The sequence below is a fragment of the Mus caroli genome, unplaced genomic scaffold (genome assembly GCF_978045245.1).
Source record: "Mus caroli unplaced genomic scaffold, Mus_caroli_1 scaffold_3, whole genome shotgun sequence".
Classification (NCBI taxonomy): domain Eukaryota; kingdom Metazoa; phylum Chordata; class Mammalia; order Rodentia; family Muridae; genus Mus; species Mus caroli.
Window position 1 is genome coordinate 116,933,482 of NW_028227258.1, and position 25,109 is coordinate 116,958,590.

Below are 25,109 nucleotides of genomic sequence, written 5' to 3' on the forward strand. Positions count from 1 at the left end.
GAGTGCTTACGTTCCAAGATTTGTTATGCTGTTGAATATTACTGAACGTTTGAGACTTCTCTACTTCTGTGCCTATGCTTAACTTGTGTCACTGGCCATGGATAACAAGCAAATTAGAATGTTGGCATCCTAGGTCCTTGACAGGGAAGCTGCTGTGTCAAGAATTTTCTACTCTATTAATATTTTCAAGTTGCTGTTTTCTGACATCCTTAAATACACAACTACATTTACTATGATTTGAAGAAATACCACTCAACCCACCAGAGGGAAAACCAACCTGCTGGTGACAGAGTTTTTCAGTACATATTCAGAAGATGTAGACTAATGTTCATTAAACTATTTACCTATTTTATAAAATTGGGGAATTTTTTCCTAATCTATATTTAACTATCTTGATATATTTCAGTAGTGTGAAGATATTGATGTGTTTTAAAAACCCTCAATTCCTCTTCAAGTTTGGCATACCTTTTTTTTGGTTATTGTTGTTGTTATTTCTATTTAAAAAATTTGTAGATTTTCTTGGCAATGCAAATGTCAGGAGTGATAACAACCACCGGCTGGCTTCCAACTTCAAAATAGAACTACTGATAAAATTTGAATTAACCAGCAGCAATCTTTTAAAATTATTTTTTTAATATGTAGGTATTATAGTTAATATAATCATCATACAGTGGCAATGCTGTTATTTGACAAGGAAATTTTCATTTGATGTCTCTCACTCTTCATGGACACTTTTGTGGAAATTTGAGGAAACATACCAGAAATTTTTCTTGTCATATTAACTATTTATTATTTCATACAAAACTCATTAAAGTAGTATGTTCAGTGCATCAGTCTTTTCCTATAGATTAGCATATATTTTCTCATAATCGTGGCAAGCTAATTTGCATCACTATATAATCAGAGTCAGGGCTTCTTTCAATTTAGATTCTGAATTGGATAAAATTAGTAATTAAATTCAGATCCCACAGAGTTTGTATGTTGCATTATTGTGCTTGGAAGGACCAATACATTAGGTTGTGTATTTGTGTATCAAACAGTTTAAAATAATTCTGAAATTTTAACAATACTCAAACTTGTAAAAACAAACAGGCAATACCCCAAGACTTAGTCTCTCTGCAATAATACTACTCTGTCTGTCTCTTTCTAAAATTCTTAATTCTTCATTTATTATGTTTGTTAGGAACAACTTGATCGTGGTTCATCACCTTGTTTTACTTCTGTGGAGGACATCTATCAGCTACATTATTTTGATTAAATATGTGGATAGAGTTGTAAAGAGGAAAATGGCCACGATTAACTTTATAGAGATTACAAAAACTTCATTTTGAGTCTATTTTCATTTGTAGTGACTACTAGTCCTCTGAGTCATTTACTTCCTTTCAGGGTAATTTGTAAGTAGCTCATTGACAAGTAGTGCTCTTGTTATTAAAATTCAAGCCCTTTGTGTGTGTGTGTGTGTGTGTGCACATGCACAGGCATGCACACACATACAAACATTGGATGGACAAAAAAAACAAAACAAAAAAAACAAACCAAAAACCAAAAACCAAAAACCAAAAAACAAAAAACTCAGTTACTGGGTAGGATCTATGGATTGTTTAACATGTTTGTAATAATTTAAAAGTTAAGTGGTTCCCTTGAGTTCTAAGTTATATATTCAATCATACATGCAATGGCATGTTCTACGTTAAGGATAAAGAAGAAATGCTGGTCATCACAATATTAAAAACAATGAAAAAGTAACTCAGACTATTGGTGGAGTACCTTTACATTATTTAGTATAATAATTTCCATCTTAGCTAGAGAAGTAAGACAATGTGAAAGGGCTCAAGGAAGTGATAATTAGAAACGAAGAAATCAAAGAAAGTATCTTCATTTGAAATATGTATATGTATGTATATATATATATACATATATATATATATATATATATATATATATATATCCATTGAAAAACCTTGTAATGCTAACATGCACTTTCAACAAAGTAGCAGGATTCAAGATTAACGTAGGATAGTCTAACAGTCTCCTTAAGTCAGAGAAAGAGTATTTTTTACAATAGCCTAAAAAAACCAACCAACCAAACAACCAAACAACCCACCACTACCAACAACAATTGAAAGAACTCTAGCCAAGTCAGTGAAAGTCTTGTAAAACAAAAACTTTAAGACACTTAAGATAGAAATTGAAGGAAACATCAGAAGATGGAAAAACGGCTCCATGCCCATGGCTCTATAAGATTCATACAAAAGATCAAAGAAGAACGGGACCTTCTTGACTTTAATTGGATTTATGTATTGCAGCCAGATATGAATATACAAAAGCAGTAATCATAGCTGATATATTACTAAACATGATTAAATATAATGTGTTATTGCTTTTCAATTATGCATTTTTATAATAGATCTTATTGGCTGCTGATTGCTTCACAGTCATGCCATATTAGTAATTATAAACTTGTTCTCATTTTAAAACTAATTAAAGTACTCTGAATTAAGTTTGAATACTCATTGTCTTTTCACTGCAATAATGTTCTGAAAAATATTTATATTGCCCCTTAAAAATGTATTTCTCAATCAGATACTGAGTAGTTAGCAATTCTTTAGACAGTAGTACAGGAATGGCCCTAGTCACATAATAATAATAATAATAATAATAATAATAATAATAATAATATTTCCACACTGAATTACTTTTAAAGATGTGGCCAATACAAGAAAACTCAATGGTATGTTTGGAGTTACAGTTTTGTTTTTGTCTCATAATGCTTTGTCTGTGTATTTGTTTCATTTTTAACCTTACCGTTCCTTTTGTTTATATATTGGTGATGTCTATTTTTGTGTTCTTATGGGATTTCTTTGCTCATGCCTGTGTCTCTGCTTGTTTGGTTCAATTCTTATTTGTTCTTAGAGTTCTGGAGTGGATAAAAATAAGAAATCTAGCTAACTGCTGGAATGACTGCTCTCTGCTTTTTGTGGCATGGGTGACAAGGCTAGATTCTTTTGAGTTGCTGCCACCTTGCCTACCCTGTAACCTGGAATCATGAGCCAAAATAAACCTATTACTTCCCTACTTGCTTCTGGATGGTATTTTATCACAGCATCAGGAAATAAACTACGTGGGTTTACTCAAAGCTATTCCCTATGACTCATGGGTCTTGTCCCCAAAGTTCAAGGTAGTACAAACTTCTGGTGGTAGGAGATAACTGAGGGTTCTTGGTCTTCTGTGACATGCTATGAAGTGGGATTTTGAGAGCAGATCCTTTCCTTTTTGCTCATTCTATTTCCTACCTCATGAGCTAATAAGATTGTTTCAATGTACACTCAAGGTCAGCCATGGCTATAACAGAGAAACCCTGTCTCGAAAAAAAACCAAACAAACAAACAAACAAACAAACAAGAAAGAAAGAAAGAAAGAAAGAAAGAAAGAAAGAAAGAAAGAAAGAAAGACTGAAGGCCTAGAGAGGTCTATGTAAACCAGTCTAGCAAATTTTTTGTTTGTTTGTTTGTTCTGTTTTGTTTTGTTTTTGATGGAGGTAGGAGTGGTGGATTGCTGCCATTAAGGAGTTGTGGAGAAAGAATGAACAAGTCAGATTCCTAAGTGCTCAGATATGATGTTTTAGAGGCAGTTAAGGTCCTTGCTAAACTAAATTTTACAAAGAAACACCACTGGAGAGGGTGACAGGGGACAGGCAAGATAGCTAGGCACTCAGGAAGCACCTCAACCTGGAGGATGAGATCTCAGAACACTCTGCTGGGAGTGTCTTCTGCCAGGAAGAGGAAATCCCAGAGCTTGAGAGAGAGGAGGATGAGAAAAGTGAGAATACCTGGCTTGCTAGAGTCAAAGAGCTATTAGCTGACTGTTACGGCCTTTATCTCTGGCCTGTTAGACAAGATCCGGAACATATCAAAACTGAGCATAATCCAGAAGTAAAGGGCCTGACTCAGATGACCGTCCCTTCTCCAACAGGACAATCACTGTCCCCCAACCTTGTAGCAACAAACAATCCTGGCAGACCTTGTAGCCACGTCTGGTGCCATGAACATCCCCGTCTCAGGCCCAGCAGCCACTTCCCTTGCCATTTTTGTTTATTTTCTAATTTTTCAGTTTTTTTTCTTTTCTTTTTTTTGGTTTTTCGAGACAGGGTTTCTCTGTATAGTCCTGGCTGTCCTGGAACTTACTTTGAAGACCAGGCTGGTCTCGAACTCAGAAATCCGCCTGCCTCTGCCTCCCAAGTGCTGGGATTAAAGGCGTGCGCCACCACGCCCGGCTCCCTTGCCATTTTTGTGTGTGTTTGTTTGTTTGGCTGGTTGGTTGCTTTGGTTTGGGTGGGGGTTTTTTGGTTGTTTGGTTGTGTGTTTTTAGGTTTTAGTAAACTTACGGGACTTAAAAAAATTGCTATATATCCAATATACTTTATATAATAAATGAAATATTAACTCTAGGAAATGGTCTGTAATTTCAACATATTTATTTCTTTTCAGGTGCGCATTTTTTCCTAATTAATTTCATTTTGGTTCTTTTCCATTAAGTTGTGAATGTTTGCCTTATATTGATGTCACAAATCCTAAAAAAACTAGTCAAGAATAAGAGACCTCTCATCTGCAGGGATAAGATCAAGCAATATGCCCACTTGATGTTATGTACCCATTAATAAGAAGCAGTGGCAGGAATAGCAGACATTGGGCTGCATGTCAGAATGACTGCAGTTCTCTCTTAAACAAAATCAGTCTATGACAGAGGCTTGCAAGAGGAGACATATCCTGCTGAGTTAGGAAGAGTCAATGCTGAGGAAATTAAGACTTTGACTTCTGGCAAGTGAAATTGGTAGTTTAGGAGATGTAATTGGTCCAACATAAAGATAAAAATACTTATTGTTAGGATAACATAAATAGATACTAACTATCACTATCAATCCAGAGTTAATTTTCCCTTAAGGGCATTGAAAAGCCATTCAGAATAAGAAGTCAAATTGAGAGCTGGCTTGAGAATACCATCAGGAAATTTGTAACATATAATTAAGTGGGGAAGCATCTTTAAGGCTGTCTGGTACAAATGAGAGTTCTTATCCGAAGCTAAACTCTAAGTTCAGTAATGAAGACCAAAATGAGGCATATAATGAAATATGATTGAGACACATCTATGACTTCTGTGATTGATATAGTGTTTCTTGAATGAAGCTACTTCAGTTTTATGGTAAATGGGTTAATCAATAATTTTTACTTGGCAAACAGCAATATTAATTGCAATTGCACTGTTTTCAAGAATAGGTAACTAATTTTAGGTATTCTAGCTGCATAAGAACATAATGATAAACATATTACTTTAAACCTGTCTGAAAGATAGGAAGATGTTAAATATTTTGTATAAAAAATAATTTGTAAAAAAAATTGTTCAAATGTTACTCAGTTAAAAACTACTTTATTTTCCAAAAAAATTACTATTACATAGATACTATTCTTTAAAATGTATTTATTGCTCTTGGGATAGTTCTAGTCTATCCTTTAAAATGTATTCACTGGGCTAGCTCTGGCCTTAAGTGGTTTATTCACCTCCATTTACTGTTCAACACCCCAAGCCCTCTGCAGACTAAAGCTTCATGAAATATAAACACAGAGCAATTTAAGAACTCTCTCAAGAGCACCAATACTACAACAGCTCCATTCATTGAACTTTTCCTCAACTCTAGTTTCCAAGAAAAAGCATAGCAAGCACTGTTCAATTCCCACAACCACTCCATGAAGTCATTTCTATAGAAACCAAGACTCTGGGACAAAGGGTGAATTGTAAATTGTTAAAGGTCATGGACCTTCCATTAGACAAAGGATCAAAAGCAGTAGCAGTCCAGAGTCACTGTCCACTTACAATCAAAATGAAGTTTCCCCCTCTGTTTCTACTTTTCCTTCTTTATTGAAAACCAGTCCTGAACTTAAGGAGTTTTAAACAGCAACATATCTATTTCCTCTCTGAGTCTGAATGTGTTTAGAGTATTAACTAGACGAAACAGGTTTGAGCTTCTTCTTGTAGTACCAATGGCGACCACGGTTGGGAAGCTTCTTAACTAGACAGAGACACCTAAAGTGGCTCTTTCAACATGGCTAGTAGTTAGTGGCTGACTTTTGTTGACTCGATTCATAGATGGCACTGCCAACACAAGCAATTGAGGCATCCTCCAGATAGCACCCCCGCTTGATTTTAAATGTTCTTATATATGTCTAGTGGAAACATCCTTAACACAAGCCAGCAAGAAATGCAAATCTTTTAAGACTGCTTTATTTATTGATTGTTAGTATCAAACTGTGTATTATATTGGTAAGAAAAGTTGTACATCGAGACTAGACTCAACAGAAAGGGAAATAGATCACGTATTTTGAGGAGAAATGGCCAAAAATATTGTAGTCATTTTTAACTTACTGTTTCATTAATGTATTATGATACTCCATCATTATTGGTTTTAAGGATAAATTGACTTGTTGCTTATATTTTAATGTCGTGAAATCAAATTCCATCTAGATTTGCTCAGTGTTATTAAATTCTAGATTTGTATATACTTTAAATATCACAAAAAGGAAGGTACGTAACACTTTGTATTTAAAGTAGTTTTAAAATTTATATTTAATGATATCCTGAGATACTAGATAAATGAAGATATTTAAAATCATTTTTTATAATAATAGTCTTTTTTTTTCCAAGACAGGGTTTCTCTGTATAGCCCTGGGTGAACTCACTTTGTAGATCAGGCTCGCCTCGAACTCAGAAATCCGCCTGCCTCTGCCTCCCAAGTGCTGGGATTAAAGGTGTGTACCACCATGCCTGGGCATAGTCTTATTTTTTAAGTAATATTTTCTTATGTTAAGATATTATTGATGTTAAACAATTTCTTCCTATAGTTTTCTTTTTTTATATTTTCAATCCTTTAAGAGTGGACTTCTCATTCAGCCTTTATTTTAAGACCAAGAAAATGGAAGTCTGTTGAGGTTTGGTCTGTTGATATGTTTTACGATGCTAGGTGCTAACTCTCAAGATCTGGTTGGCTCCGAGACAGGAGAGTCCTCAGGTAGACCCAAGCAACTCTATGTGACCTTGCCCCCCACAAGTTATTTCTGATTGGTAAACAAAGAGGCTGGCAGCCAATATTTGGTCATAAGAGACATAGGTGGGGTGTAGGGTCCTAGATAAGCCACAAAGGGAGAAAAGGGTGAAGAGAAGAGAAAGACACCATGGGTTAGGATTCAAGAAAACACGGCCCTGCAGGCTAGCCAATTGGAATTAAGAACAGCCCAAAGGAAACATAATAAATAATTACTTGGAGTCATTGATAGGAAAGTAGATTCTAATAGCATATGCCCAGCTCTTGTGCTTTTTAAGGCTTATTGTAAACAATAAATGTTATGTGTTTTTAGGCTGGGAAAGAGTGATCAAAGGTGGAATAGAAACCCTGGATTGGGATTAAAATTTTCTACAAACAGAAATCTGACTTATTATGTTAATGAGAAGAAAACCATATTTTTATGTTGACTATATATATAAACTTGCTTAATTGTATATTTCGAAAATGTCATATGTAATGGCTAGAAATATGTATGAATAATCATTCAGTATATGTAAAAGTAATGGTAGTAGGTCTTTATTTATTTATACCATAATCATTATTATTTCATGATAGCCTTTTAAAAATACTGAAAATGTGTCTATATACAAAGAAAATTCTATGCCATAATCAAGTAGGAATAATTTCAGAAAATCAATACTACTTCATCACTCAAGATTTAAGAACATTTAAGTATTTATGTTCATACAAGACCAAAATTGTAGACAAATTCAACATATATTCACTACAGAATCTCTCAAGAAACTTGGGATAGAAGCTATATCCATACCTGGATCAGAAACATTAAAAACAAATCTTAGAGCATTCATCCAATTTAATAAGTCCCTGTATTTTGTTCCTTAAGACCAGAAAGAAGAAGGTACCTCTTCCTTCGGAGCTTCTACCTAAGAGTATACTGGTAGGTTTACCTAGAGCAACAAGACAACGACATGGGAAGATACAGATGGAAAAATAAATACAATTCCCTTTGTTCTCAAAGGATTTGTATGTGGAATTCATATAATTCATCATTAGTAAATATCATTTGAAACTGTGATATAGTTGTATGATAAAGAAATGTTAAGTTTCTCTACTGACTTTTGCATCTTTTTGTCTCTGTTTGATGACTGCTTTTGACCCCTTGTGGCTCAAAGCACCCTTTGAGGCTTCCTGGAGAGCTTCTTTTACAGTAGATTGTGTTTCATATACCTTGAATAGCATATCCCAGTAATATACAGACATGTGTTTTTGTGAAAAAACATAGGAGAGGGGATTATTTCCTAATATTTTTATTAATCTCAGGTTTGTTTTGTTTTGTTTTGTTTAAGTGACACAGAATACTTAGAGGATGCCGATTGGAAAGCGCATTTCTTCCATTTATGCCACAGCTCTGGTAAGAAATGTAGGCGTTGTTATAGAGCATTCTCTTGTATTATTTCTAAGGACTTGCATTTCTACCTAGAATATCATCTTCTCTTTAGTATCAACTGTGAGAATTTGGGAATGAAAGTGTTCTTGGAAATAATTTCAGCAAATATTTATGTCTCACAGGATTGTCCTTCTCACGCTAGTCCACACACAATCCTCATCATTTTGATAAGATAGCATGAAGTCTCTTATCACTTGTGGATCCAGCACTTTGGTTCAGGTTAGTAGCTTTTACCTATGGTTCTATATGTGGAGCTAGCCAAAATTCTCAGTGTGTTTTAGCTTCCACTCAATTCTCTTTCTATTGTGGGTATATTCTAGTTGTATATGAATACGATATTGTATAAAATCATCATTACTTTCTCTATATAGAATTTAACAATGAAGGTTTGAGGGGCAAAAAGAGAGTTTTTTAAATAAACGTTGTCTGTTTTCTCAGTTTATAGCACCCCCTTCCCTGGTGGTTTTTGAGATCAGAGCAGGGTAAAAACTTTCCAAGATTTCAGATATCAATATTGGATCCAGATGCTTACCGGTATGAGCTTTTCCAGTCCTACAATATTTTAGGTGTGTTTTAACCTAGAATGAGAATTGACCCATGTGTCTTTTTCCCTATATTTGCATATTCAGCAAAATATAGATAAAATATTTAGGAAAAAGTTTGTATTTCTACTAAACAAACAAGACTTTCTTCTATGTCACTGTTTCTTATCTAATACAGTGTCTAAGCTGCTTTATGATTACACTGTATTTCTAGTCATTTGGGAGTAACATATAACAACTAGGATGAAATTATATGTATTTTGTATGGGTTTCTGTGAAATCATATGAAGTGGACTTTAACTTCAACAGATGTGAATTTCAAATTAGAAATTCAGAACAACCTTCATCACTGGAAAAAAAAATCCTAAAGTACTAACTGTAAATATTTAGAACCTACACAATGTGACCAAGTCATGCAGCATGACCAGGTTATTGTTCTAGTACAGCACCTTATAATATAGGCATATGTACATATAGCTTTTATTCTTCTAAGATACACTGCCATCAGCAGATATAGTAAGCATCTTCTGCTCAAACACTGCGAAGTGTAGCAAATCCCCCATGCAGATATTTGCAATTACACATGATTGGCAATGTGGATATCAAATAAAGATCCCATGGCAGCGAGGCTGATTTAGAACAGAATGCTCTTCTTCAGTTTCATGTGTTTGGCAAATTGTATCTTATATCTTGGGTATCCTAAGTTTCTGGACTAATATCCACTTATCAGTGAGTACATATTGTGTGAGTTCCTTTGTGATTGGGTTACCTCACTCAGGATGATGCCCTCCAGGTCCATCCATTTACCCAGGAATTTCATAAATTCATTCTTTTTAATAGATGAGTAGTATTTCATTGTGTAAATGTACCACATTTTCTGTATCCATTCCTCTGTTGAGGGGCATCTGGGTTCTTTCCAGCTTCTGGCTATTATAAATAAGGCTGCTATGAACATAGTGGAGCATGTGTCCTTCTTACCTGTTGGGACATCTTCTGGATATATGCCCAGGAGAGGTATTGCGGGATCCTCCGGTAGTACTATGTCCAATTTTCTGAGGAACCGCCAGACTGATTTCCAGAGTGGTTGTACAAGCTTGCAATCCCACCAACAATGGAGGAGTGTTCCTCTTTGTCCACATCCTCGCCAGCATCTGCTGTCACCTGAATTTTTCATCTTAGCTATTCTGACTGGTGTGAGGTGGAATCTCAGGGTTTTTTTGGTTTGAATTTCCCTGATGATTAAGGATGTTGAACATTTTTTCAGGTGCTTCTCTGCCATTCGGTATTCCTCAGGTGAGAATTCTTTGTTCAATTCTGAACCCCATTTTTAATGGGGTATTTGATTTTATGGAGTCCACCTTCTTGAGTTCTTTTTTTTTTTTTTTTTTTTTTTTCCTTCTTTTTTTTTTTTTTTTTTTTTTAAATTTTTTTATTACATATTTTCCTCAATTACATTTCCAATACTATCCCAAAAGTCCCCCATAGCGCCCCCCACTTCCCTACCCACCCATTCCCATTCTTTTGGCCCTGGCATTCCCCTATATTGGGGCATATAAAGTTTGCAAGTCCAATGGGCCTCTCTTTCCATTGATGGCCGACTAGGCCATCTTTCGATACATATGCAGCTAGAGACAAGAGCTCCAGGGTTCTGGTTAGTACATTATGTTGTTCCAACAATAGGGTTGCAGACCCCTTTAGCTCCTTGGGTACTTTCTCTAGCTTCTCCATTGGGAGCCCTGTGATACATCCAATAGCTGACTGTGAACATCCACTCCTGTGTTTGCTAGGCCCCGGCATCATCTCACAAGAGACAGCTATATTTGGGTCCTTTCAGCAAAACTTGCTAGTGTATGCAATGGTGTCAGCATTTAGAAGCTGATTATGGGACGGATCCCTGGATACGGCAGTCTCTAAATGGTCCATCCTTTCATCACAGCTACGAACTTTGTCTCTGTAACTCCTTCCCTGGGTGTTTTGTTCCCAATTCTAAGAAGGTGCACAGTGTCCACACTTTGGTCTTCATTCTTCTTGAGTTTCATGCGTTTATCAAATTGTATCTTATATCTTGGGTATCTTAAGTTTTGGGCTAATATCCACTTATCAATGAATACATATTGTGTGAGTTCTTTTGTGATTGTGTTACTTCACTCAAGATGATGCCCTCCAGGTCCATCCATTTGGCTAGGAATTTCATAAATTCATTCTTTTTAATAGCTGAGTAGTACTCCATTGTGTAAATGTACCATAATTTCTGTATCCATTCCTCTGTTGAGGGACATCTGGGTTCTTTCCAGCTTCTGGCTATTATAAATAGGGCTGCTATGAACATAGTGGAGCATGTGTCCTTTTTACCGGTTGGGACATCTTCTGGATATATGCCCAGGAGAGGTATTGCTGGATCCTCCGGTAGTACTATGTCCAATTTTCTGAGGAACCGCCAGACTGATTTCCAGAGTGGTTGTACAAGCTTGCAATCCCACCAACAATGGAGGAGTGTTCCTCTTTCTCCACATCCTCGCCAGCATCTGCTGTCACCTGAATTTTTGATCTTAGCCATTCTGACTGGTGTGAGGTGGAATCTCAGGGTTGTTTTGATTTGCATTTCCCTGATGATTAAGGATGTTGAACATTTTTTCAGGTGCTTCTCTGCCATTCGGTATTCCTCAGGTGAGAATTCTTTGTTCAGTTCTGAGCCCCATTTTTTAATGGGTTTATTTGACTTTCTGGAGTCCACCTTCTTGAGTTCTTTATATATATTGGATATTAGTCCCTTATCTGATTTAGGATAGGTGAAGATCCTTTCCCAATCTGTTGGTGGTTTTTTTGTCTTATTGATGGTGTCTTTAGCCTTGCAGAAGCTTTGTAGTTTCATGAGGTCCCACTTGTCAATTCTCGATCTTACAGCACAAGCCATTACTGTTCTATTCAGGAATTTTTCCCCTGTGCCCATATCTTCAAGGCTTTTCCCCACTTTCTCCTCTATAAGTTTCAGTGTCTCTGGTTTTATGTGAAGTTCCTTGATCCACTTAGACTTGACCTTAGTACAAGGAGATAGGAATGGATCGATTCGCATTCTTCTACATGTTAACAACCAGTTGTGCCAGCACCATTTGTTGAAAATGCTGTCTTTCTTCCACTGGATGTTTTTAGCTCCCTTGTCGAAGATCAAGTGACCATAGGTGTGTGGGTTCATTTCTGGGTCTTCAATTCTATTCCATTGGTCTATTTGTCTGTCACTATACCAGTACCATGCAGTTTTTATCACAATTGCTCTGTAGTAGAGCTTTAGGTCCGGCATGGTGATTCCACCAGAGGTTCTTTTATCCTTGAGAAGAGTTTTTGCTATCCTAGGTTTTTTGTTATTCCAGATGAATTTGCAGATTGCACTTTCTAATTCGTTGAAGAATTGATTTGGAATTTTGATGGGGATTGCATTGAATCTGTAGATTGCTTTTGGCAAGATAGCCATTTTTACAATGTTGATCCTGCCAATCCATGAGCATGGGAGATCTTTCCATCTTCTGAGATCTTCTATAATTTCTTTCTTCAGAGACTTGAAGTTTTTATTATACAGATCTTTCACTTCCTTAGTTAGAGTCACGCCAAGATATTTTATATTATTTGTGACTATTGAGAAGGGTGTTGTTTCCCTAATTTCTTTCTCAGCCTGTTTATTCTTTGTGTAGAGAAAGGCCATTGATTTGTTTGAGTTAATTTTATATCCAGCTACTTCACCGAAGCTGTTTATCAGGCTTAGGAGTTCTCTGGTGGAATTTTTAGGGTCCCTTATATATACTATCATATCATCTGCAAAAAGTGATATTTTGACTTCATCTTTTCCAATTTGTATCCCTTTGATCTCCTTTTGTTGTCGAATTGCTCTGGCTAGAACTTCAAGTACAATGTTGAATAGGTATGGAGAAAGTGGACAGCCTTGTCTAGTCCCTGATTTTAGAGGGATTGCTTCAAGCTTCTCACCATTTACTTTGATGTTGGCTACTGGTTTGCTGTAGATTGCTTTTATCATGTTTAGGTATGGGCCTTGAATTCCTGATCTTTCCAAGACTTTTATCATGAATGGGTGTTGGATCTTGTCAAATGCTTTTTCCGCATCTAACGAGATGACCATGTGGTTTTTGTCTTTGAGTTTGTTTATATACTGGATTACGTTGATGGATTTCCGTATATTGAACCATCCCTGCATCCCTGGGATGAAACCTACTTGGTCAGGATGGATGATTGTTTTGATGTGTTCTTGGATTCGGTTAGCAAGAACTTTATTGAGGATTTTTGCATCAATATTCATAAGGGATATTGGTCTGAAGTTTTCTATCTTTGTTGGGTCTTTTTGTGGTTTAGGTATCAGAGTAATTGTGGCTTCATAGAATGAGTTGGGTAGAGTACCTTCTGTTTCTATTTTGTGCAATAGTTTGTGAAGAACTGGGATTAGATCTTCTTTGAAGGTCTGATAGAACTCTGCACTAAACCCATCTGGTCCTGGGCTTTTTTTAGTTGGGAGACTATTAATGACTGCTTCTATTTCTTTGGGGGATATAGGGCTGTTTAGATCATTAACCTGATCTTGATTCAACTTTGGTACCTGGTATCTGTCTAGGAACTTCTCCATTTCATCCAGGTTCTCCATTTTTGTTGAGTATAGCCTTTGGTAGAAGGATCTGATGGTGTTTTGGATGTCTTCAGGATCTGTTGTTATGTCTCCTTTTTCATTTCTGATTTTGTTAATTAGGATGCTTTCCCTGTGCCCTCTAGTGAGTCTGGCTAAGGGTTTATCTATCTTGTTGATTTTCTCAAAGAACCAGCTCCTTGATTGGTTGATTCTTTGAATAGTTTTTCTTGTTTCCACTTGGTTGATTTCACCCCTGAGTTTGATTATTTCCTGCCGTCTACTCCTCTTGGGTGAACTTGCTTCCTTTTGTTCTAGTGCTTTTAGGTGTGTTGTCAAGCTGCTAATGTGTGCTCTCTCTAGTTTCCTTTTGGAGGCACTCAGAGCTATGAGTTTTCCTCTTAGAAATGCTTTCATTGCGTCCCATAAGTTTGGGTATGTTGTGGCTTCATTTTCATTGAACTCTAAAAAGTCCTTAATTTCTTTCTTTATTCCTTCCTTGACCAAGGTATCATTGAGAAGAGTGTTGTTCAGTTTCCACGTGAAGGTTGGCTTTCTATTATTTATTTTGTTATTGAAGATCAGCCTTAGTCCATGGTGATCTGATAGGATGCATGGGACAATTTCAATATTTTTATATCTGTTGAGGCCTGCTTTGTGACCAATTATGTGGTCAATTTTGGAGAAGGTACCATGAGGTGCTGAGAAGAAGGTATATCCTTTTGTTTTAGGATAGAATGTTCTGTAGATATCTGCCAGATCCATTTGATTCATAATTTCTCTTAGTTTCACTGTGTCCCTGTTTAGTTTCTGTTTCCATGATCTGTCCATTGGTGAAAGTGGTGTGTTGAAGTCTCCCACTATTATTGTATGAGGTGCAATGTGTGCTTTGAGCTTTACTAAAGTTTCTTTAATGAATGTGGCTGCCTTTGTATTTGGAGCATAGATATTCAGGATTGATAGTTCCTCTTGGAGGATTTTACCTTTGATGAGTATGAAGTGTCCCTCCCTGTCTTTTTTAATGACTTTGGGTTGGAAGTCAATCTTATCAGATATTAGAATGGCTACTCCAGCTTGTTTCTTCATGCCATTTGCTTGGAAAATTGTTTTCCAGCCTTTCATTCTGAGGTAGTGTCTATCCTTTTCTCTGAGATGAGTTTCCTGTAAGCAGCAAAATGTTGGGTCTTGTTTGTGTAGCCAGTTTGTTAGTCTATGTCTTTTTATCGGGGAGTTGAGTCCATTGATATTAAGAGATATTAAGGAAAAGTAATTGTTGTTTCCTGTTATTTTTGTTGTTAAAGTTGGCATTTTGTTCTTGTGGCTGTCTTCTTTTAGGTTTGTTGAGGGATTACCTTCTTGTTGTTTCTAGGGCGTGGTTCCTGTCCTTGTATTGGTTTTTTTCTGTTATTATCCTTTGAAGGGCTGGATTCGTGGAGAGATAATGTGTGAATTTGGTTTTGTCGTGGAATACTTTGGTTTCTCCATCTATGTTAATTGAGAGTTTGGCTGGGTATAGTAGCCTGGGCTGGAATTTGTGTTCTTTTAGTGTCTGTATAACATCCGTCCAGGATCTTCTGGCTTTCATAGTCTCTGGTGAAAAATCTGGTGTAATTCTGATAGGCTTGCCTTTATATGTTACTTGGCCTTTTTCTCTTACTGCTTTTAGTATTCTATCTTTATTTAGAGCATTTGTTGCTCTGATTATAATGTGTCGGGAGGTATTTCTTTTCTGGTCCAGTCTATTTGGAGTTCTGTAGGCTTCTTGTATGTTCATGGGCATCTCTTTCTTTAGATTTGGGAAGTTTTCTTCTATAATTTTGTTGAAGATGTTTGCTGGTCCTTTGAGTTGAAAATCTTCATTCTCATCCACTCCTATTATCCGTAGGTTTGGTCTTCTCATTGCGTCCTGTATTTCTTGGATGTTTTGAGTTAGGATCTTTTTGCATTTTACATTTTCCTTGATTGTTGTGCCAATGTTCTCTATGGAATCTTCTGCACCTGAGATTCTCTCTTCCATCTCTTGTATTCTGTTGCTGATGCTCGTATCTATGGTTCCAGATTTCTTTCCTAGGGTTTCTATCTCCAGTGTTGCCTCATTTTGGGTTTTCTTTATTGTGTCTACTTCCCTTTTTAGGTCTAGTATGGTTTTGTTCATTTCCATCATCTGTTTGGATGTGTTTTCCTGTTTTTCATTAAGGGCTTCTACCTGTTTGATTATGTTATCCTGTTTTTCTTTAAGGATTTGTAACTCTTTAGCAGTGTTCTCCTGAAATTCTTTAAGGGATTTTTGTGCTTCCTCTTTATTGTCTTCTGCCTGTTTAGCAGTGTTCTCCTGCATTTCTTTAAGTGTGTTATTAACGGCCTTCTTGAAGTCCTCTATCATCATCAGGAGATATGCTTTTAAATCCGTGTCTAACTTTTCCGGTGTGTTGGGGTGCCCTGGACTGGGCGAAGTGGGGGTGCTGGGTTCTGATGATGGTGGGTGGTCTTGGTTTCTGTTAGTAAGATTATTACGTTTACCTTTCGCCATCTGGTAATCTCTGGGGTTAGTTGTTATCGTTGTCACTGTTTAAAGATTGGAGCAGAAGCTGTGTTCCACTCACCAGCAGTCTCTAAATCCTGCGGCGGGGGTCGTGGGTAGCTGATGGTACCCCGGTGCTGGTCCAGCTGGAAGAGGCCTGTGGTCCTACTCAGGCCGTTTTTCTGCTTCCCTAACTAATGCAGTCTCTGGTCCCGCGTGCAATTGGATTGGAGCAGAAGCTGTGTTCCACTCTCCAGAAGTCTTAAGATCCTGTGGTGGGTGTTGTGGGTAGCTGGTGAGTGTCAGCCAACCCTGCGCCCCAGCTGCCCAGGTGTTTTTCTGACCGGAAGAGGGTTGTGGCCCTATGTAGGCTGGATTTCTCTCTCCCCAACCAGAGCAGTCTCAGGTCCCGCGTGATTGGACTGGAGCAGAAGCTGTGTTCCACTCACCAGCAGTCCCAAAATCCTGCGGCGGGGGTCGTGGGGAGCTGGCCGGTGTCAGGCAACCCTGCGCTCCCGCTACCCCAGCACTGATCCGGCCGGATGAGGCCTGTGGCCCTACTCAGGCCGGTTTCTGCTTCCCTAACTAATGCAGTCTCAGGTCCCGCGCAATTGGATTGGAGCAGAAGCTGTGTTCCACTCACCAGCAGTCCCAAAATCCTGCGGCGGGGGTCGTGGGTAGCTGGCGGGTGTCAGGCAACCCTGCGCTCCCACTACCCCGGCGCTGATCCGGCCGGATGAGGCCTGTGGCCCTACTCAGGCCGGTTTCTGCTTCCCTAACTAATGCAGTCTCAGGTCCCGCACAATTGGATTGGAGCAGAAGCTGTGTTCCACTCACCAGCAGTCCCAAAATCCTGCTGCGGGGGTCGTGGGTAGCTGGCGGGTGTCAGGCAACCCTGCGCGCTCCCGCTACCCCGGCACTGATCCGGCTGGATGAGCGAGTTCTTTATATATATGGGATATTAGTCCCCTATCTGATTTGGGATAGGTAAAGATCCTTTCCCAATCTGTTGGTGGTCTTTTTGTCTTACTGACAGTGTCTTTTGCCTTGCAGATGCTTTGCAATTTTATGAGCACAAGCCATTGCTGTTCTATTCAGGAATTTTTCCCCTGTGCCCATATCTTCTAGGCTTTTCCCTACTTTCTCCTCTGTAAGTTTCAGTGTCTCTGGTTTTATGTGGAGTTCCTTAATCCACTTAGATTTGACCTTAGTACAAGGAGATAGAAATGGATGAATTCGCAATCTTCTACATGATAACAGCCAGTTGTGCCAGCACCATTTGTTGAAAATGCTGTCTTTTTTCCACTGGATGGTTTTAGCTCCCTTGTCAAAGATCAAGTGACCATAGGTGTGTGGGTTCATCTCTGGGTCTTCAATTCTATTCCATTGGTCTACTTGTCTGTCACTATACCAGTACCATGCAGTTTTTATCACAATTCCTCTGTAGTACAGCTTTAGGTCTGGCATGGTGATTCTACCAGAGGTTCTTTTATCTTTGAGAAGAGTTTTTGCTATCCTAGGTTTTTTGTTATTCCAGATGAATTTGCAGATTGCACTTTCTAATTCGTTGAAGAATTGATTTGGAATTTTGATGGGGATTGCATTGAATCTGTAGATTGCTTTTGGCAAGATAGCCATTTTTACAATGTTGATCCTGCCAATCCAAGAGCATGGGAGATCTTTCCATCTTCTGAGATCTTCTATAATTTCTTTCTTCAGAGACTTGAAGTTTTTATTATACAGATCTTTTACTTCCTTAGTTAGAGTCACGCCAAATATTTTATATTATTTGTGACTATTGAGAAGGGTGTTGTTTCCCTAATTTCTTTCTCAGCCTGTTTATTCTTTGTGTAGAGAAAGGCCATTGATTTGTTTGAGTTAATTTTATATCCAGCTACTTCACCGAAGCTGTTTATCAGGCTTAGGAGTTCTCTGGTGGAATTTTTAGGGTCACTTATATATACTATCATATCATATGCAAAAAGTGATATTTTGACTTCTTCCTTTCCAATTTGTATCCCCTTTATCTCCTTTGGTTGTCTAATTGCTCTGGCTAGGACTTCAAGTACAATGTTGAATAGGTAGGGAGAGTGGACCGCTTGTCTAGTCCCTGATTTTAGTGGGATTGCTTCCAGCTTCTCACCATTTACTTTGATGTTGGCTACTGGTTTGCTGTAGATTGCTTTTATCATGTTTAGGTATGGGCCTTGAATTCCTGATCTTTCTAAGACTTTTATCATGAATGGGTGTTGGATTTTGTCAAATGCTTTCTCAGCATCTAACGAGATGATCATGTGTTTTTTGTCTTTGAGTTTGTTTATATAGTGGATTACCTTAATGGATTTCCATATATTGAACCATCCCTGCGTCCCTGGGATGAAACCTACTTGGTCAGGATGAATGATTGTTTTGATGTGTTCTTGGATTCGGTTAGCAAGAACTTTATTGAGGATTTTTGCATCAATATTCATAAGGGAAATTGGTCTGAAGTTCTCTATCTTTGATGGGTCTTTTTGTGGTTTAGGTATCAGAGTAATTGTGGCTTCATAGAATGAGTTGGGTAGAGTACCTTCTGTTTCTATTTTGTGGAATAGTTTGTGAAGAACTGGGATTAGATCTTACCAAAGTGTGGACACTTTGCCCTTTCTTAGAATTGGGAACAAAACACCCATGGAAGGAGTTACAGAGACAAAATTTGGTGCTGTGACGAAAGGATGGACCATCTAGTGATTGCCATATCCAAGGATTCATCCTATGATCAGCTTCCAAACGCTGACACCATTGCATACACTAGCAAGATTTTGCTGAAAGGACCCAGATATAGCTGTCTCTGGTGAGACTAGGCTGGGGCCTAGCAAACACAGAAGTGAATGCTCACAGTCAGCTATTGAATGGATCACAGGGCCCCCAATGGGGGAGCTAGAGAAAGCACCCAAGGAACTAAAGGGATCTGCAACCCTATAGGTGGAACAACAATATGAACTAACCAGTACCCTGGAGCTCTTGTCTCTAGCTGCATATGTATCAAAAGATGGCCTAGTTGGCCATCACTGGAAAGAGAGGCCCATTGGACTTGCAAACTTTATATGCCCCAGTACAGGGGAATGCCAGGGCCAAGAAGTGGGAGTGGGTGGGTAGGGGATTGGGGGGGTAGATATGGGGGACTTTTGGGATAGCATTGGAAATGTAAATGAGGAAAATACCTAATTAAAAAAAAAGGGAATGCTCTATTTAAGCATTTTTACTAAAGACTTCAATCTAATATAATCACATTTAGATTACATTTTCAAAGAGATTCATACATTATATGGAAGCCTTGACTTGATTCCTTCAAATGGCCACAGAATCTTTTGGAAGTAGTTGTGCTCTTAGTTAATTTTACTGAAATTCTCTAGTAATTATATCTGAGTATTTGAATGGGCAGTAACCTCCAACGTCACAGTTGATTGTGTGAATCCTGTTTCTGTTCCCCAAAGCTATGTGGCACAAAATTATATTAATTGTTTATATTCAGCTATTACTCTAGAAAGTTTGGATATGCCTTATAATAGTTAAAACTACGGATAGCAAATTGACTAGATATCTTATCTTCAGCATTAGAAGCTGAAAAATCTATACAAGGAAAATGACAGTGGCTTATTCCTCTGCATCCACACATTCCCCATATATATCATGTGAAAATATAGGTAAATTTAAAAAAAAACCTAAAATTTGTCTTCACTGTTTCTTTACTGACCTTGGCTTCCAAGAGACCAAATCAAAGAGAAGCAACAGAACAGGGACAAGAGCTCTAGACTATTAATAGAGTGGACTATCAGCATAAATGGATTGTGGCCTCCTATCCACATCCAATTGCATGCAGTGCCCAAGGAGGCCATAAGAGGACACTGCTTCTCCTGTAACTGGAATTCTAGAGGTTTGTAAACTGCCATCATGGAGCTAGAGGTAAAATCTGTGTCTTCTGGAATATCAGCTGGTGTGGTAAACCACCACACTATCATCTCTGCTATAAAAGATAGTACAGTTTAATTTAAAAAATGATATCCATGTCTAGCCTGAATGCTGGTATAAGCAAGGGGGAAAACCCATCTTAGGAGTATGTTAGGTTTAATTCTAGTTCTTTAGAACAAAAAGAACAGATTGTTATTATTGGCAATGAGCTAAATATGAATATTTGGGGGGCCATTAAGCTCATACTTCTGCCCCAGGGGCTACTTGCCATTAATAGAGGTGAATTTTCTTCCTTACATGTGCATAAAATCTGTAGTTTCTCATGTTATATATGATGAGAAATTTGTTTTTTTAATAGAAGATAACAATATAGTCCTGCTTCTCATTCTTTTGAAGGTGTTTGCATCTGAGATATGTTATATTCTTCCTGACAACATATATTACCTGCTGTGATACAAATGCAAAAGGGAAGCTAAATATGGTAACAAATTAGATAGATTTTTTTTTCTCTGAGAACAAATTTTCTAGATTAGTGAAGGCTTTTGTATCTTTTGTATGTTCAACTAAACTTTCTCATGCTCTATTATATAAACAAAAGTCTGATTCTATATTGAGAAATATTCTTGTCCACTTCCCACCTTGATGGAGTGTGTTCTTTATTCCTCACTGTTGAGTAATGACACTTACCAGAAATAAGTAATGTATGGTCCTGAGCTGGCCAGCAGCTTCCATTCTGTTATGTGTAAATGGTCATTTACAAAACTCATGTTTCTCTTTTTTTTTTTTTTTTTTAAGAGATCATGTCACTAAATTTAATATCTTTATTTTCATTCACCTGCAGTGCTTGATGTTTTTATTGAACATATGCCTCATAGATCACCAATTGTTCAACACACCCAATAGTCTGAATTCCCAGGTCCTTGGGTTTTTGTACATCTAACAGTGCATCTCTGACAGGCACTCTAGCATGCATTGATTACAGCTTCAGAATTAACACACAAATAAATCCCAGTGTTTCTCATTAAGTATTACTTTTTTTTTTTTTTTTACTTTTCGAGACAGGGTTTCTCTGTGTAGCCCTGGCTGTCCTGGAGCTCACTTTGTAGACCAGGCTGGCCTCGAACTCAGAAATCCGCCTGCCTCTGCCTCCCGAGTGCTGGGATTAAAGGCGTGCGCCACCACACCCGGCTAAGTATTACTTTTATTAAAGCATTCACTTACACACACACACACACACACACACACACACACACATTTTTATATTACTTAGTCCTCAAAGTTGTTATTTCTATTCACTTTGGATTCTCAAATCTATTTACTTTTCTTAAATCACCAAGTTATTTCTTGTTTTTGATATATTTTCCAGAAAATAGGGTTGATAAGCCAGCAAGGTGTATTATGGACTGAGTAACTTCTGGACCCATGGCATTTTTAGGACTATACATTGGAAAATACTAGAGAAAAAAAAAACAACAAAAAACAAGATGTTTGGTCATATTAATTCAGTTCGGAAACCCCTATTTCAGTCCAATAAAACAACTTGTAATACACTGGAGAGAATAATTCAGCTGCTTGCCCCTACATTCCCTTTGCTGGTCCCTACAAACTGAATGACTCAAGTGATATTTTGGTCTACTACACTTGTAAGGGTGTAAAAGTATAATTATGTATTGTTTAATCAATATCTCTATATGTATCACCTGTTACTGGCTGCAATGCCTTCCATTTTCTTCATGCAAAAACTGGAAACTGACAAGCTCTTTAAAGTCACTGCACAAAAACCTTCATCCTGTATGATGTCCATCACAATTTACAAGAGAAAATAACTTCTTAATTGCTTTTTATTTTACCTGTGTCAAACTTTCTTCCATCTGACCACCAAATCTATTTTATGCTCCTTCAAGGACATCCCTAAACACATTCCAATTTTTGTATCTTCATTGCCAACATACATAACTTATCTTGACCACTGCAGTAACTTAATAACTAGGCATCTCAAATCCATATATAATTTCCAAACAATTTATGGTGTCCAACTCAAGTGATCTTTGAGAAATGCAAACTGATCTTTTCATTCCTCTTGAATCAAAATGATTCAAAGAATTTGCATTATACTCACCATAAAACTCCAGACCATTAAGATGACCTAAGGAGTCCTACATCATTTGGCCTGAGATCATTGTCTCCATTGTTTTCCTCTCTACTGTCCCTCTAAATTATCCCTATAGTTCCTAGAACAAGAAAACTATTGTCTTCATTACAGATTTTCTGTCTGTTACTGCCATTTCTTCCACACCTTAAATGATACTCAGGTTTCAGATTGTGTCTCACATGGACCCTTCTCAGGGTCTTTTCCAGTTTAAAATGATTTGAGAACTTTCCATGATGCTGCACGCTTTCCAGTCAAAGTACCTAGAATATATCAAATGCTGAAATTCTATACTTAACCGTGAATACCCCAGACAAGCCTTGGACTGGGGATGCTCAGCTGGTGAAGTGTTTGCTGCATAACCATGAGGACCATAGTTTCATCCTTAGAACTTAAGCCAAAAAAAGAAAAACCCACAAAAACCCAAAACAAACAAACAAACAAACATCTACATATATTGTATTTTTTTGTACTACAATACAATAAATATTGTATTGTAGTACAATACAATATTGTATTGTAGTTTATAACTGTATTTCCAGTGATGAGAATAGATAGCCAGTGGATCTGGCTCTCACTGTTCATCTAGCCTTGCTCTTGGAGATCTCTAAGCATGTATCAGATCCTGTCATACAAAAGAAATGTGGACAGCAATTGAGAAATAAACTATGTACTGATCCACATGTGTACTCTGCATGACCAAATCCTACTGACTACATAGCCTTGAAAATTTATCTTTTATGTTTGGAGACTTCAAATTTACTAAGTGTTGTAAATTATTATTATTGTACTAAGCTCCAGCAGCCTAGACTTGGTGGTCCTACCACCAAGTATCTGTTCTTCAACATCTTTCCACTGTCCTCAGTACCCTTCCTTGCCTCCAGGGGTCACTAATGTACCTTTATGGGCTCATCTTAAATCTTTTTACCTCAAAATGAGAACATACCATATTTATCTTTCTGTTTCTAGCTTATTTAATCCAGCAAAATATTCTCCAGTACCATTGAGGTTCTTGACATTGACAGAATTTAATACATTTTCTTGCTGAATGTTCCAAGATTTTCTTCTTTATTTGTTGAAACTTTTATTTTGTTTACATTGATTATGGATTGGTTTCTCAACAAATGTAATCATCTAGAGATTCTGAGCAATCCCACTTGTAGGACTCATGAGTATTCTTGATCAGGTATTCTCAGCCAGGATTTCATGGTACATGGCTCAGCATTAAATAAGTTTTGTACCTGGGTTTGGCATGAAGATCTGATCTTTGAGTCCAGACAGTGGACCTAGAGCCCGATCAATGTGCACTGATCTTATTTGGGGAAAAACTTGGGCCTGGGTATCTAGGAGCACACCTGGAACTGGAATTTACAGAGTTAGCAGTAGTTTAGAAAAGTAGAATAGCTTGGTGATGTGCTCCATGGAAGCAGGCTGAGAGTGAAGTTGTTTCTCTTAATTCTCTTGCCCCAATGAGACTGGGAACAATTATCTCTGCACTATCTCATGTAGGGGTGGGTATGGAAATAAAGGGAAGCCAACATTTTTAGCCCCTTCAATATATAGCCTCCAGATACAATAAATTCTGATCTGAATTCCACAGCACTTGTGGATGTATTCTTTTTCTTTTTCCTTTTTTTTTTTTTTTAGATATTTATTTACATTTCAAATGTTGTCCCCTTTTCTGGTTACCCCTCCGAAAATCCCCTCACCCTCCCACCTTCCCCCTGCTCACCAACCCAACCACACCCACTTCTTCGGAAAATTGTACATAGCATCCAGAAAACCCTCTCCTGGGCATATACCCAGAAGATTCTCCAACATGTAATAAGGACACATGCTCCACTATGTTCATTGCAGCCTTATTTATAATATCCAGGAGCTGGAAAGAATCCAGATGTTCTTCAACAGAGGAATGGATTCACAAAAGTACTACTCAGCTATTTACAACAATGAATTCATGAAATTCTTAGGCAAATGAATAGAACTACAAAATATCATCCTGAGTGAGGTAACCCAACCACAAAAGAACATACATGGTATGCACTCACTGATAAGTGGATGTTAGCCAAGAAGGGGATAACATTTGAAATGTAAATAAAGAAAATATCTAATAAATAAAAAGAAGTTGCTACTTCTACAGTGATTCCATAGCCATCTCATTTGACAAACACATAACTATCACCAACGTTCAACATTCTAGGTACTCAGATTTATCTTAGAGTTAAGAAAGCACTTTCTTCAGCCATGTCTCTCCAATCAAAAGTCTTGGCTACCTATGGCCCACCTCCAAGATTTCTTTGCCAATGTAAACATTCCTGGAAGGTCAATAGTGACTGCCAAGATCCTTAAATATTTCTGACATGGTCGATTCCTTTCTTGTCCAACTATTTGTGGGTTTCCTGCTCAATCTTCTCTCTCTCTCTCTCTCTCTCTCTCTCTCTCTCTCTCTCTCTCTCTCTTCCTCCTTCTCTCTCTATCTCTCTCTCTCTCTCTCTTTAAAGTGTCCCTCTTTCCTATTTTCTTAACTCAACATCTCCCTTTTGAGATCTTTTTCCTCTGCATTACTTATTTATGAAATTTGTTGCTACCATAAAACTCCAAGACAATGGCCAACTAAACAAAGAAATAGTTTATTTAGGCTGAGCTTGAAAGAGACAGGGAGAAAAAAGAGAGGGGGGAGGAGAGAGAGAATGAGAGAGAGAGAGAGAGAGAGAGAGAGAGAGAGAGAGAGAGAGAGAGAGAGAGAGAGAGAGAGAGGAAGAAGAAGAAGAAGAAGGAGGAGGAGGAGGAGGAGGAGGAG

The 25,109-nt window shown here is 37.7% G+C and overlaps 1 long non-coding RNA gene across 1 annotated transcript in view; it reads left to right on the forward strand.

Annotated features, from left to right (window-relative positions):
• Positions 1-25,109, forward strand: part of LOC115030653 (uncharacterized) — an 82,645-nt gene that overhangs the window by 41,562 nt on the left and 15,974 nt on the right. Inside the window, exons 6-7 of the long non-coding RNA XR_015046629.1 lie at positions 8,422-8,486; positions 8,645-8,741. This is a non-coding gene — a long non-coding RNA (uncharacterized LOC115030653). The remainder of the gene's footprint in view (positions 1-8,421; positions 8,487-8,644; positions 8,742-25,109) is intronic.